The following is a 15,070-nucleotide window of genomic DNA, read 5'->3' as shown; positions in this document are numbered from 1 at the left end:
GCCACCACAGGTGCTTTTTCTAGGGAGAGCCAGATGTCAAGAAAAGGCCCCCAAGGCTGAAAGAATGAGAAGAACGTAAATAACCCAAGGCAGCCTGAACTGATGATACAATTTCAGACAGTGCGAACAACTGTATTTTCCCACCTCTGCTCTGTGTCCTGATTCTTTACATTCTCAAGAAGTTTTCCCTTGCTATGTTCACAACTAGAAGAGCAGAGCAAGAATTTTAAAAAAAGAACACTCTGCCATTCTCTATAGTTCCACACACTCTGCAGATAAAGGTTGGCTTCATTTAGTAGATGGGAAAAGTGAGGTACAGAAAAAGTGGCTTGAAGATCAAATTCTGGGAAATTCCCAAGGAAATGTATAGTCAATGCCGCAACCTTTACACCTCTCACACATTCGTGTATCAGCAGTTATTAAGGGATGGGAACTATCTTTTAGTGAGTATCTACTGTGTACCACAGCCTATGTAGGTACTCCACATGGAGTATCTTATAAGCCCCCAAATAATTCCCCCAAAACTCATATGAACCTGGAGCCTCAGAGTGTGAGGTTCTTGGAAATAGGGTGTTGGCAGATATACTCAGTTTCATTAAGATGAGGTCATACTGAATTGGGGTGGAACCTAAATTCAACGACTGCTGTCCTTGTAAGAATAGGTGAGGACACACAGACACACTGAGAGAAGTCGGCCACAGGAAGATGGAGGCAGAGATTAAAGTAATGCTGCCACAAACCAAGAATACCTGGTGCCTAGAAGCTGGAAGAGGCAAGGAAGACTCCAGGAGAACCTTCAGAGGGAGTGTGGCCATGCCAATACCTTGATTTCAGACTTCTGGTCTCCAGAAATGTAAGAGAATACATTTCTATAGTCGTAAGCCACCCAGTTGTGGAAATTTGTTATGACGGCCTTAGAAACTAATGCAAATCCTAGGTATCATTATTGCCATTTTACCGATGAAGAAATTGAGGCGCAAGGACAATGGGTATCTTTCACATAGGAAGTAATAAGCCATGCTCGATCTAATACCCATCTACATGGGGGCAAAGGTTAAAAATTTGGGGAGACACTCCAAAGGAAGGAGATAGAAAGGATAGGGAGAAGGCTGGATCTTAAGTACAGTCATTCCGGGAGAGCCGCTCCTGAGGCATATAACCCACAGTGGGGATTCAAGACCCAGACGCTCCCAATTGAGCTTGCCTTTGAATGGCTGCTTGTTTTTGCTTTCACTCAAAGAACGCTTTTAACAATGAAACTAAACAAGTACAGCAAGAGAATACTAAGCATAAACCAGTATCCCCAGTCACCTGGTGACTCTTGTCTCTGGTGGCTCATGATCTGTTATGGCCATAGTCAACTTTTAAGGTTTCACTATGGGCCATTGGCAATGCTTATGTCTTCTTTTTTTAAATTTTAAAATACCTCAAGTACACTGAAAAGTACGTAGAATAATATAAATACCCATGTACCACCACTTAGTTTCAACAATTTTTAACATTTAGGCACATAAATATCTTTTTCCTTAATTTTTATTTTAAACCAGGTCTCCTCTTTTGATGAGTATAAAAAATGTCATATCACTCTTTGTCTCCCCCTTCCTTTGAGGTTCTGACCTACTCCCACTATGGAGGTGTGCAGCCCTCCCCCCCATTTGGCAATTGTTAGAACAGACATAATAAATTTTGGTTTCAGCAAAGCTTGATAAAGGTCCCTTGTGACTTAATGGGGTAAAGAAGAAGATGACCAGATATAATAGTAAGCTGAATGATAATACCATCAACGTGAGTTAACTGATTGGTCTCATTCTGGAGAGGGCACTTTACTGACCTGCTGAAGGGCCCTTCTCATTTTCCTATCCTAGTTAACATTTTACCCATAACTTGGATGAAAGCTTAAAAGTATGTGAGTTAAATTTTTATTCAATACATTTCATTCTGTCTTGTATTTGGTAAGTGTTTATATTCTTCTCCCCACTACACTGTAAGCTTAGTAGGTGTACCCTCCCAGAACCTGGACCAAGTGCTTTACATATTGCTGGAGGCTCAATAAATGCCTGTTGAATTAAATTGTATCATATGAGGACAGGCTGCAGAAACTGGAATGCATAGCCTAGAAATGAGGTGTCAGGGAGAAATGACGGCTGTCTTCACGTATTTCAAGGATGATGAGATTTAACCTATGTAGTTCTGGAAGGAAAAATTAAAACAGCTAGTGAAAGGAACAGTTAGTTCATTTCTGCCCAGCGTAAGGAAGCTCTTTCTAATAATTATGTCTGATAGCAAAGGGAATGGGCTGAGTTTTAGCTCCTCCTACTGATGGTCATAGAGGGCACTTTAGAAAGGACTCCTAGGGCGCCTGGGTGGCTCAATTGGTTAAGCCTCTGATTTTGGCTCAGGTCATAATCTCAGTTCATGGCTTCAAGCCCCATGTTGGGCTCTGTGCTGACAACTCGAACCTGAACCTGCTTCGGATCCTGTGCCTCTGTCTCTCTCTGCCCCTCCCCCATTCATTCTCTCTCTCTCTCTCTCTCTCTCTCTCAAAAATAAATAAACATTTAAATACAACTTTTTTAATAAATAAAAGACTCCTGATCTAACTGGAAGAAAAAAAAATGGATATTCTTCTCCAAGACCAAGATTTTATAATTCTCTAGGCCTTCCTAGTTATAATCCTTTTTCTTAAATTACCAATTTTAATAAATGTTGATACATAAACATTTGGTATCTCACATATAAGAGGAAGATACCTTCAAAAGAAAAAATTACTTGTTTCTGAACCAGGGTACAGCCAAACTATAGTTGTTACCCTTAAATTGGTTGGAATCAACCTAAAAGTTTCTCTGATGGCCAGTGTAGCATTTGACACATAATCCACTAATATCTAAGTGACTGATGTCTTAATCTTATTGACTTGTGAGATGACACCCACCAAGAGAGAGTAACCTAGCATCTCTCAGGGGTATAATTCTGTTACATGATTAAGAGCTTGTGCACAAGATGTCTTCCACTTAACCCTATTCTCAGCTAAAGCAGGTGGCCTAGACAAACCACATAGGTAAACTCCTGTGTCCCCTGGCTTCCAGTAGAATTTGGCTAAAAGTGAGGCCCAGCAGAAGATTAGAAGATTAGAAAGGTAGAGAGTGAGGTAATTTATTCCCTTGCCTTCCTCCCTGCTGTGCACCAATGTCTGGCCATATCCCTCATCTGAAGACCACAGCTCTCTGCTCTCAAAGGCAACACTCTCCACACACTAGCTCTGTCTCAGGTTCCAAACACAGCTCCCTCCCTGGCCCTTTCAGACAAAGGATTAATGTTGGCTTTCTGCTATAACTAGCCCTGAGGGACTGCACCATCCTCATGATTTCCTTATGAAACGTTCTGCTTTCACTTTTGACAAAAGGTCCCTTAATCTCGCCACATATTAATTTAGATGTGTAGTCTGTTTCCTGCTGAAACCCTGACTGACACAGCCAGACACCAGTCAAGACTCACACACTGAAGGAAGGGTCCTGTGGCAGAACAAGTATGTCCCTCCTTCCCAGGGAGCATGAGGGAAGGTGCCAACACCCCTGCACTACCCACGAGTCTGCTTGAGTCTCTCTGGTCTAACCATGGGAGCAGCAGCAGATCATAGTCAATCTATGAGAAAATACGGTTTTCTTTTTTAAAAATGAACTGAGAGGAAAAAAGGTTGTTTTGTTAATTCAGAGGAAAATAATCTTCATTCCCTCTGATCAGATTTGAACAAGAAGCCATGTGGCTTGAAAAGTAAGATGGCATTATTTTTTGATTGATATCAGAAATGCCTCCATCTTTTCAAGCATCAAGTTTGGACGACTTAAGGCTTAGGCTACAGGGACCTGCCTTCCTAGTTTGATATGTCCAATTTCCAATCTGCCGTTTCTTCTTAGTTCCTATTTGACCGAAAAATTCCTTTGTGATGAGCATCTAAAATTGGTGTGGCCTCTAGAAAGCCAATATTACAGTATTATAATACTAAAAGAAACCAAAGAAAGAAAGCAGTGTGTATTTGGAGAGAGGATGCAGTGGGGAGCAAATCCTCTCTCTCTCTCTCTCTCTCTCTCTCTCTCTCTCTGTCTCCCTTCTTCCCCCTCATCAGCTCACTACTAAAAGAGCAGAGCAGGTAAAAGGGCAGACAGCCTCAAGCTCAAATCCCAGTTCTAGCACTTACTAGCCAACCAATGACCTTAGAGACACTGCTTAACCACTTCAGCCTCAGTTTTTTGTTTGTTTGTTTATAAAACAGAGATGATTATTCCTACTTTGAGAGGTTGTTATGAAGATTAAATGACATAGAATGCTCAGCAGAGGACCTGACATACAGTTAGTGTTTAATGAGGGTTAAATATTAGCATAATCATAGAGGCTTAGTTTTCCCCTTGAAGGTTCTAAGAGCTTGAATTTGTGAAAATGTGGTACCTGATTCATGTGAGGGATGTCAGAGGAGAAAGGACAAAATGGTGTAATACAAGGAAGGCAGAACGTGGGAAAGCAAGAATCCAAGGGTTGAACAATGTACAGGGAAGTGCTCACCACCAATGGTACAAACACTAGACACAGAATGCATATAGAGCACTTCATCCAGTGGCAGGCACACAGTAACAGCTTAATTAATGGGAGCCAAGAGTATTAGTCCTAGAAGTGTCCAATGCGAGATCCTGCCTCTTCCCACAAAAGTAGTTCCCAGGCAATGGGATAAGGGGCCAGGAGCCTGCTGACATGTCAGGTCAGGACCAGTGGAGAAAAGCAGCCTGCACTCGCAGGAAGTAGCAAGGCTGATTTCACCTACTTCATCTTTCTGCATAGAACCAAGCCTGCTGAGATCCAATAATGAAAATCTTCAGAGCATATTACTGAATACAGTAATGTCTTTCTGCTTCAATAATACTGCAGCCTGTGCATAAATGTAATGCATGATTCGTATGCAGCTAGGAGAAAATTCAGTGATTTACACTTAGGGTTAATGTTTTGTTCTCTGAATGAAAATATCCATCCGGACAACAATTACTACACAGATATTCCCACTTCGAGCAAATGGCTCAAGACTGTGTTCTCTCGCCTGAGACTTCTGACCTAATTCAGCTTTCCAACTTACCGGATTTAAGAGAGCCTGGTTAAAGATTTAGAATCCTGTCATTTTATCCCCAAGACAAATTATATTCCAAGCTACTTTAATGCCTGAAGACGACCAGTACTAGTCAGCCAAATACTTGGCTTATCTTAATTGCTAGACAACTGGTATGCTCAGCATTTTTGAGACAGCTGAGTGACTACATCCCCTCTATCTTTTCCCTCCCTTCTGTATTAGTTACATTCAAGACAGATAACCACTCCTGGTTACAGGAAAACAAAGGGCCTTGTGGGGTGGGGTAAGGAGGGCATCAGGCCTATGCTTACTGCCCTCATTGGCACAGAGCATTACTATCCATCGAACTGTCTTCTCATTATCTTCTCTTCAGACACATAATCTCTTGTACATTCAGATGGTAGTCAAACCTTCGTAAGCAGGTCTCACAATCATACCATATATGGAAGAGATGCATTGAGATAAGTATGTTTGCCAAGCCCTAAATTAACAATAAGGTATTTTATGTGACCTAAGTGGACCATGATTTCTTGTAGTTGAGAACATGAGCCAACACATTTCCAAGTAGAAGCAGTGAACGCAGTAAAATTCAATTTACAGAGAGCTCCTGGGACACAAGAAGCTCATTCAGAGAAGCTAAGCATCAGAGATTGGTCCTAAAAATAAAAGAGGCTGCTATTCTGATCTCACAGATGTAGTTGTGTGCTCTGCTGAAACATGGTAGACACAGCAGATGCTGAGAGACATGGTAATCAAGAGTTAGTCATGTAGCACCCAGTTACACCATCCGTACAATGAAGCTGAATGTACACAGTAACCAATGATAAACAGTAGTAAGAATTATTAAGCACATTGATAATAGCAGTGTATTATTTCTATGAAAATAGAAATGTTTTTATTGCTTCCACCAGCCTGTCATTTTTATCCATGATGGCTCTCCATAGCAATGTTTTGAGTAAGGAACACTTTTTCCATAGCCTCCCAGTAAGAAGTGAGAATGGTCTTTAAAAATCTAATAGTAGCCCCCACTAGAATTTGTTGCTTCTCATCACTAATGAGCAAGCACAATCACAGCTCTCTGCCCTTTATATAAAGATATGGCTTGAGTAAGAATGAATAGTAATGAGGTATGCAACTATAGCAAAAATAGCCTACTAAAGGTATAATTGCAAGAGCTATATTACTTTTCAGTTTCAATTCTAAGATGCTTCCTGTGTTCAAAAGACATGATAGCTCTTCAGGATAGAAATGTGGGGGCTCTCCAGTGATTTTAAAGGATGGCCGATGTCAAAGCAAAGAGACTAAAAGAGAGGAAGAAGTCTTGAGACCAAAGAAAGTCTGGACCTCACTTCCTTGCAGCCCTTCTGTGACGTACCAGGACTCCTCTAGAGTGAAATGGCTTCAAGTTCATGGTTCCGTAGGCAGAGGGGACCACAGACAGTCCCAGGACAGATGCCCATGCTTCAAGGGTGGAGCAGAAACAGCAGAGGATTCCTAAACCTAACAAGCTTGAGAGTCAGTAAGAAGGGGGGAGGAGACATCTTCTGGCAACTGGTTTGGACTCAAGACAGAGATAGATGATCTTCTTGCAGACCTAGAGAGAATAGCAATGCATCAGACCTCAGATTGTGACAAAGCCCGGGACAGCAAAGGGACACAACAGAAGGACTTAAGGTATTGTTGTTCTACCCACCTGACAGCATGGAGACTCATCAGAAATTGGTCAGAATTATAGAACATGAAGTCAGTGCCTGGCACTCCTAAACTGCAGACTGAGATTTGCACCCATCATCTAAGTTAACATTTTACAATACGCTTCTCTTTGTTGAGTCCCGTGGATAAAAGCACCGGTACCAACAGAGACCACAAAGACATTATTTTTGTCAAATGGGCATCTCTAAATTGAATCCCAAATGACTGCTCTCTGAGGAAAAGGCACAACTTAAAAATACAAAAGGACCCCAAAGAGCTTTTCTTTTTTTTTTAATTGAAGTATAATCAACATACAATATCCCATTACTTTTAAGTTTACATCGTAGTGACTCAATATTTTTATACATTATGAAATGATTCCCTACAATAAGTCTAATTACTATCTGTCACCATACAAAGTTATTATAATACCAAAGAGCTTTGCAGTCAAGAATTTCACAAGAGAATCTCAATAGACTAATGTTCTCAGACTAATAAATTAGTGGAAACAGGCATTTTAGAAGGAGTGATATTAAATATAACAACTTTTCTTTAATGACTCTATTCAATTAAAACCAATAACTACAAGTAGGACTCTTGCTATCAATGCACTTAGCCAAGAGATAAAAACTGTAAACAGAAGGGCAAGGAGTATGCACTCTGGAATGGCCTCATGCAAGCAAGCAGACGGAGATACAACAGGGGAAAACAATGAGGTGTGAAATGCGGTGGGAAGGTGAGTTAGAGGGGAGAGGAGGAGAGAAGGAACACTACAGCACCTAAATGAGGAGGCCATACCTTCAGTCAAGGCCCACCTTCAGTGCTGGAGGAGGCAGCATTCATAGATGTGCCTTGAAGGGTAGGTATTTAATAGGAAAGAAAAAAGGAGGCTACTCTTGACTCAAGAAATAGTATGAGAGAAGGAAAGGCCATGGGAAAGCATGCATAACTTTGCAGGGTTAAGTAGACACAAAACTGGAAAGATGGGGTGGACTGCATCAGAGAGGTCTCTAAGGGTCAGTCTGAAGATCCTATATTTCATTTGGTAGGAAAGAGTCATAGGAATACATAGAAGAGAAGGAGCAGGATGGAAGTTGGGGAAGCTCAAAGGGCTGTGGTGATGTGCTGGGGAGAGCAGCCGGGGGCAGACAGGAGGCAGTAGTTTCACAGCTGTATGCTTTTTTTTTTTTTTCTAGTCAGAAGGTGACATCAATATTCTAGGCAAAAAGGCCTAGCTAGCCATGTTGAACAAGGTGGTGGCCCTGAGCATGTAAATGGTGGTAAGAGAAACTACAAAGGGAGTCCCTGTGGAATCTGGCAAAGCATTGAATGTGGCAAAAGGGTAGGGGAGGGCAAAAATAACTTCAACTCCAAAATATTTTGTTGACTGAAAAAGAGCCAGGTGCAGAATTCTAAGCATGGTATTTACATTTACATAAAAGAAAATCATTAAAACATCATATATATTTTGCATGGGTTACACAGGCATGTATACAACACATTAAAAGGCAGTAGAGAACAGTGATTAAATGGTACCAGAATGCTTGGATTCAAACCCCACTTTTAACAATTACCAGCTCTGTGGCCTTGGGCAAATTACTTAATTTCCCGGGGAGAGGTGAGACAGGAGAGTTAAATAGAAAGCACAAAAGATGTGGAATTGTAGTTGCGTAGAAATGTTTTTAAATTAATAAAATACAGTTTACCAACAGTGAGGGTCCAACTGGAATTCAATTTCATGGTTTTCAAGGTGCTACATCAAAGCAGAGAGAGGGCCACGCAGGTTCAAGCTGACAGTAAGCAAGTAAAGGCCCACAGCAAGATTCTCAATTGCTAAAGTGGTAGCTGGTTCGCTGTGAACTTGAATGGTACTAAGGCTGGTAGACAGGAAAGTAAAGGCAAATGTTAAAAATGAAAAGGAGAACTGAAAGGAGAGTGGACTGGGGTATGGAAGACGAAAGGAGGACAAAAGCAGTTCAACATGAGAGAGGGAAAGAGGTGACCTGAAAGAAAAACTCAAAAGCAAAGTGATCTCAACTGATGATGCACTGTGGCCCCAGGGGAGGGACACTGTGGGGTGAAAAGTCACAGACCTGAGTATATAAAAATGGTTAGGACAGTGTCAGAATTGATCACTATGACTGTTCCTAACTCTCTGAACATCAGTCATCACTATTACAATAGACAGGAACAATAGAGAAAGAGAGCTGAATGCAAACTGACCTTGTAACATTTCCCAAAAGTTTAATCTCTGGTAAAATCCCCAGAGTGAATTTTTCTTTCCTTTTCTGGTTCATTTATTCAACAAATAATTACTGTGCAAAGGACTGTACTATCTGTGGGGAATGCAGATCAAATCTACGGCTCCAGCACTTAAGTGGTTTACAACCTATCAGAAAATATATGAAATAATTAGCAATTTTACAAGAGCTAATTAACAAGACAACAGGTGATGTTACAAGGCAATATGAAATGAAGTGCCAAATAAATGATATGTGCTTACCGAGGAGAAATATCGCTGTTGGCTGCTGACTATCCTTTCACCTAGCCATTTAACAGAGATTTATTGAGCAGGAACTCCATTGTGCCAGCTATCTAATGGTGAACAAACAGACACAGACCCAGCCCTCAGCTGAGGAGGAACAGAAAGACAGGAAGCAAATAAAAAAATAAATGGAAAAATACACATTGTGAGCAAGCACTATGAAGTAAGAGAATGGGATGCTTTAAAAACACAGTAACAGACAACACAATTGGGGGATCTTGGAAGCTCCTTAAGAAAGCACATGGCCACATTTTGCAGTATCCTATTTACCAATCACATGGTATACGCGAGACTTTACGAACTCTATATATTAGCTGTAATCCTCAAAAGGAGTCTTGTTTAAATTCACATTATCATTTCATTACCATTTTAGGAACAAGTAAACTAGAGCTTAGAGAAGTTAATTAACTTTTCCAAGGTCACAGCTAGTAAATGGTAGTGCCAGAATCATGGCGAGATCTGTGCAACTCCTTCATCTCGTGCTGTTTCCACAATGCCATGCTGACTCCCAGCTCAGATGGTGTCTGAAGCTACTCTCTTTCATTTGTGAAAATAAGTCTCTGAAGAAAAACTTTTTAATATTAATACAGTAATTGCTACTGCACTGAAAAATAGTGCCTTTACATAGCAATAGGCATGATCTTTTCATAAAAGAACATCCCTTGCACCTCTGTTGATATTTTGCCAGCATCTCATCCAAGTTGAGAACTTGACAACAGCTAATAATAATAATAATAATAATAATTAAATGTAATGACCAGAATTAAATTGGTACCTACCATATGCTAGACATTGTGCTAGGTGATGTCCAGGCATAGCCTTTTTTAATTCTTTTAACAATCCTGTGAAGCAAACATTACTGTCTGTATTGGAGAGGTGGCATCTGAAGTTGAGAGACTAAGCAACGGGACCAAGGTGACACTAGATAAGTGGCAGAGTAGAGATTCAAACTCCAATATGGTACATTAACATCCCCCGCACCAGCCTATGAATTCCATGAGCTATAATTAGCTTTGTTGTGGGGAGAAAGAGCAGAGGTAAAACAATTTGCCAAAGATAATGCGGCTAGTGAAAAATAGACCCAGTCAGGGAAATTGAAATTCCCAGCTCCCCACTGGCTTCCTGACCTCAGTAACATTGTTTGGGCAAAGAAGATGAATGCACGATGATTGAAAAAAATTACTTAATTCATTCCTGAATGGCTCAAGTCAATTGTACTCAAGGAATAAAAGGGCAGCCTGCGGTTCACAACTCCCTTGTTAGACCTGTTGGACTTTCAAAACCCTTCTTGCAGCACGTGCAATAGTCCCAACCTGGATCATAATTTACATCTATGAAGAGATGCCAACTTTAGTAAATTGACACTGCCCGGTTCCTTCTTTTATTCTGTCTTGCCAGACATCTTACACACAAAGCACCCTCACAAAATCTAACAAGGCTCAGAATTAACCAGACTCACTGACCCCAGAGAGGAAGCATCTCCAAGAATCCTTTAGCACTTGCCTAGCCTCTTTATCAAGAGCTGCCTTGGTCACCAGAGAAATTCAGCATGTGACAGATGGGACGTTCAGGAAATTCTCTTATCTACTACCCCAGACAAGAGAAAATGATCACCAGTAAATGAAAAAAGTAGGACAGCAGTGGCAATATTTTAAGGGAAGCTAAAATTACTCCCACACTCAGTCGGTTAAGCGTCCAACTTTGGCTCAGATCATGATCTCACGGTTCGTGAGTTCGAGCTCTGTGTCGGGCTCTTTGCTGACAGCTCAGATCCTGGAGCCTGCTTTGTATTCTGTGTCTCCCTCTCTCTCTGCCTCTCCCCTACTCATACTCTCTCTCTCTCTCTCTCAAAAATAAATAAACATTGAAAAAATTAAAATTACTCCTACAAGAAAGCTCATATGGTGTGAGTCTTACACACAAAAAAGTCCAACACTCTGACAAAATGAAAACCTGTAGTGGACAGTAATAAAAATGTCACGTTGAGCATTTTGACCATGTCTACTCAAGGAAAAGACAATTTGAGGTTTCAGATTAGGTTTATATTTGCCACACCATCTTGTGTGAATATTACACGGACAAAAAGCAAAGATGCTACTCAAAAACAATTTTCGCCTTCCCTGGTAAATCTAGCCTTCTTTAAGGAGTAGCTGAGGGAAAGGAACATTCAGACATTGCCATCTGTCTGAGTGAGCACTGCAGGGAAAATGCAGAGGGCAAAGAGAAGGCATGTACAGTACACGCCGGATGCGAGTTGGAGAGAGAAACTCTACATCATGTGTTATTCCATATTTGCTCATCAAAAAGCCACTTATCAAGCATTTAGTGTGGGCCAAGGTCAAGATAATACATTCTGAATAAGTTGGAGATCCATAAAAAGTCAGCTTGGGAAGATAATACAAGCAAACAGTCATCACTAAGTTTCTTTAACTCGTATAACATTTATTGACTATATAAGAAAACAGAAACCCACAAAAACTCTTCTAAGAGTGCCTCAAAGAATCATGATACATCCAAAACATAAAATGCATAAGAAACATAATGCAGTCTAATCACAGGCATCAAGTACACCACTACAACCTAAGTTTATCAGTGCTGAAAGAATATTTTTAAAGTATTAATCAAACGTCCTCCAAGATCGGTGGATGTTCCCATATTACAATGACTGTCCACTGCATCAATCAACTTGCTTATCCAACTATAGCACAGTGATTAACCGCATAGGCTCAGATGCCTGGTTCAAAGCCAGGTTAAGTCACTTCCTACTTCAATGAACTTGGGTAAATTGCTTAAGCAATGTGTGCCTTGGTTTCTTTATCTGTAAAATGGGGAAATACACAGAATGTAATGTGTATTTTTTTATTATTGCAAAGTTATTTGCAATAATTAAAGGAGTTATTACACCTAAAGACTTGGAAAAGAGCTTGACACATAGTAAATGCCAGTTAATGTTGTCTATAATAATAATGACTATTATGATCAATGGTAAATAGTAATTGTTCTTATCAGTATTGTTATTATAACTCTCTAGAGCAGAGCTGCCCACCCACCCTGTATTGCCTACCTTATTCTGAACTATTACAGAAAAAAAAAAAAAAAGAATTTTCTATCTTATTTGAGTCATTAAATAGGGGGGTCTCTATGATACATTAATTTAGCCTATTCCACAAAATAGGTTTATTACATTGTCTCATAATCATCTGTTTACCTGTATCTACCCCAGGAGTGCACTCCCCGAAGCATAATAATAGTCTTATTCAGCTCTGGCTTCCACAATGAACTCAGCCCTTTGTAGATGGAAGAATGTCAGTAAGTGTTTACTGAACTCAATTTTGTATCAAGATTAATGTCTATGGACAGAAAAGTAAATCTAGAAAACCCCTTATTCTCTAGCTACCTTGATTTTACAAGTTAATATATTATTTACTGTATTACTTGGAGCAGACTGTACTGATTAAACAAATAGACCCACTATGTATTGCACAAAACAGAAAAGAATTTCATGTCTTGCTCAGTTAATAGCCCAGGGTAGTTATTCCCATTTGAAAGAGGGATTCTGCTCCAGGCAACCATTTAGGAACACAGGCTGGCAAAAGTTCTTAACGACATCGACCTATGGCTTCCAAAGTCACCCTAGATGTGGCCAACCCGGACAGGCAGAAAAGTATGAAGAATCACCTGGTGGAGACTTTATCAACAAGCCAAGAAGTGGCACATCTTTTTCTATTCACATCCCATGAGACAGAACTTAATCAAATGATACACCTACCTGCACAACAGGCTGGGAGATGTAGGAAGAAGAAATGTGTTTTAGTGAACACCTAGCGACCTCTACAGTGATTGAAATTAATGCCATTTGCTTTATTCAAAGGAACCACTATCTAAACATACTCTGAGTATGGAGAAAATTAAACATTCTTTTTTAAAATATTTTTTGATGTTTATTTCTTTTTGAGACAGAGAGTGGGGAAAGGGCAGAGAGAGATGGAGACTGAGGATCTGAAGGGAGTTCTGCGGTGACAGCAGAGAGCCCAGTGTGGGGCTCAAACACACAAACCTTGAGATCATGACCTGAGCTGAAGTTGGACGCTTAACTGACTAAGCCACCCTGGCATTCCAGAAAATTAAACTTCTTGTGAGAATAGTTTTTATTTACTAAAAATCTATGGTCAAGATATCACTTTTTTCCTTCAACTAGTAGGAAATAAGTTTTGTGATTAATTATTCATCAGCCAACTGTTGGTTTCCCTTGCTTCATTAAAACACCTTTTCCTCTCTTTGTGTGTATAAATATAAAGGGTGATCAAAAGGAAGGAAGTCTGATTAGTCTTGATCTAACCACCGATACCTCATCTTCTGAGGCTTAGTAGACAATTCTAGCCCACATTTCCTTTCTGGGTCCTGGAACTCTTACAAGTCTCCATCCAAAAGAAAAATAGTCTTGGAATGTTTTCTGTTTTAATATATGAGCCTTATTTGCTTAACCACATTGCCAGATCCTCAAGGGTATCTTTTACATTATGTTTCTCTGGAAAAGTGAAAATGGTTTTATAAAATACAAAGTGCCTTCGACACAGTCAAGTGTTATTTTTTTCTTCTGCATTTCCTTCAGTGCCTACACATAGTAGTAGGTATTTAAATAACCAATTAGCTCCCTCACAGGTTTAACAAAAAGTTAGAGCTCAAAGGGGCCTGTAAGTCAATTAATTGCAAGACAGGCTATAATTCTTCACTCCTCGCTGTTACTGTGCCCTTTCAATGAGACTTTCGAGTCTATTTCCCCATCTCTTGAATTTGAGCTGGACTTGAGATTTGCTTTGGCCAACAGAATGTGGTGGAATTAACAGGCTTCAAGAGGCCTTGTGTGTATCTGCTCACACTCTTGGGACACATGCTTTGGCAGAGAGAATAAGCCCAGGTTAGCCTGCTGGATAATAAGAAATACATGACACTCATTTTGTTGCTCAGGCAACAGCCAGCCATGGGTGAGGGCCATTCCAGAGGAGCCAGACCCTATCCTACTGACTAGCCAACTGCCGAAGCTCAAGCAAGCCCAATCAAATCAAGCAAGCTTGGCCCATATCAGCAGGACTGCCCAGATGACCCATGGATGCCTCCTGGGCAATAATAAATGCTTATTGTCTTAGGACACTAATATTTTGGGGTGGTCTGTTACACAACAATAGCTACCTAATACAGACCCTTAACTGTTATCTACCACAGCCCTTCATTTTGCAGATGAGTAAACAGAAGCCTCAAAGAAGAAAGTAATAAAAGCAGACACTAATAAAGCTAGGTTTACAACTCAGGTCTTCTAATTTAGTAGTTTGATGAACTTTCCACGAAATCATTTTACTTCACTTCCAAGATCTTTGAAGTCTCTCAAGTCAACATAAACATCAGGGTAGAAGAGCCAGACACTAAACAATGCCACATGTAGGACTGCTGGACCTTTTCATAAGATGAGATACTTTAAAACACACTGTTAACAGTAAAATACTATACAAAGGCAAGATGTTCTACCATATGCCAGGGACATCGATGAAAGTATTTTATAAATTTTTGTTTTGTCCAAAGAAAGGCTACCAGGTCAGCTTTATCATACCATTAGCCCAGAAAGCTCTGAGGTTTACCTGGACATTAGCCATTCTTCAAAAAAAGCAGGAGGCGGAAAGATCAGGATTCCAGCATGATTAATGCTCATCGTTTTTTTTAAATTTTTT

At 40.2% G+C, this 15,070-nt stretch overlaps 1 protein-coding gene across 1 annotated transcript in view; it reads right to left on the bottom strand.

Annotated features, from left to right (window-relative positions):
- FRAS1 (Fraser extracellular matrix complex subunit 1) overlaps nucleotides 1-15,070 on the bottom strand; it is a 425,706-nt gene that overhangs the window by 322,780 nt on the left and 87,856 nt on the right. The window lies entirely within an intron of this gene.

This window comes from Panthera uncia, chromosome B1 (genome assembly GCF_023721935.1).
Source record: "Panthera uncia isolate 11264 chromosome B1, Puncia_PCG_1.0, whole genome shotgun sequence".
In the NCBI taxonomy this organism is placed as follows: domain Eukaryota; kingdom Metazoa; phylum Chordata; class Mammalia; order Carnivora; family Felidae; genus Panthera; species Panthera uncia.
This window is presented reverse-complemented; position numbering and strand designations above follow the sequence as displayed.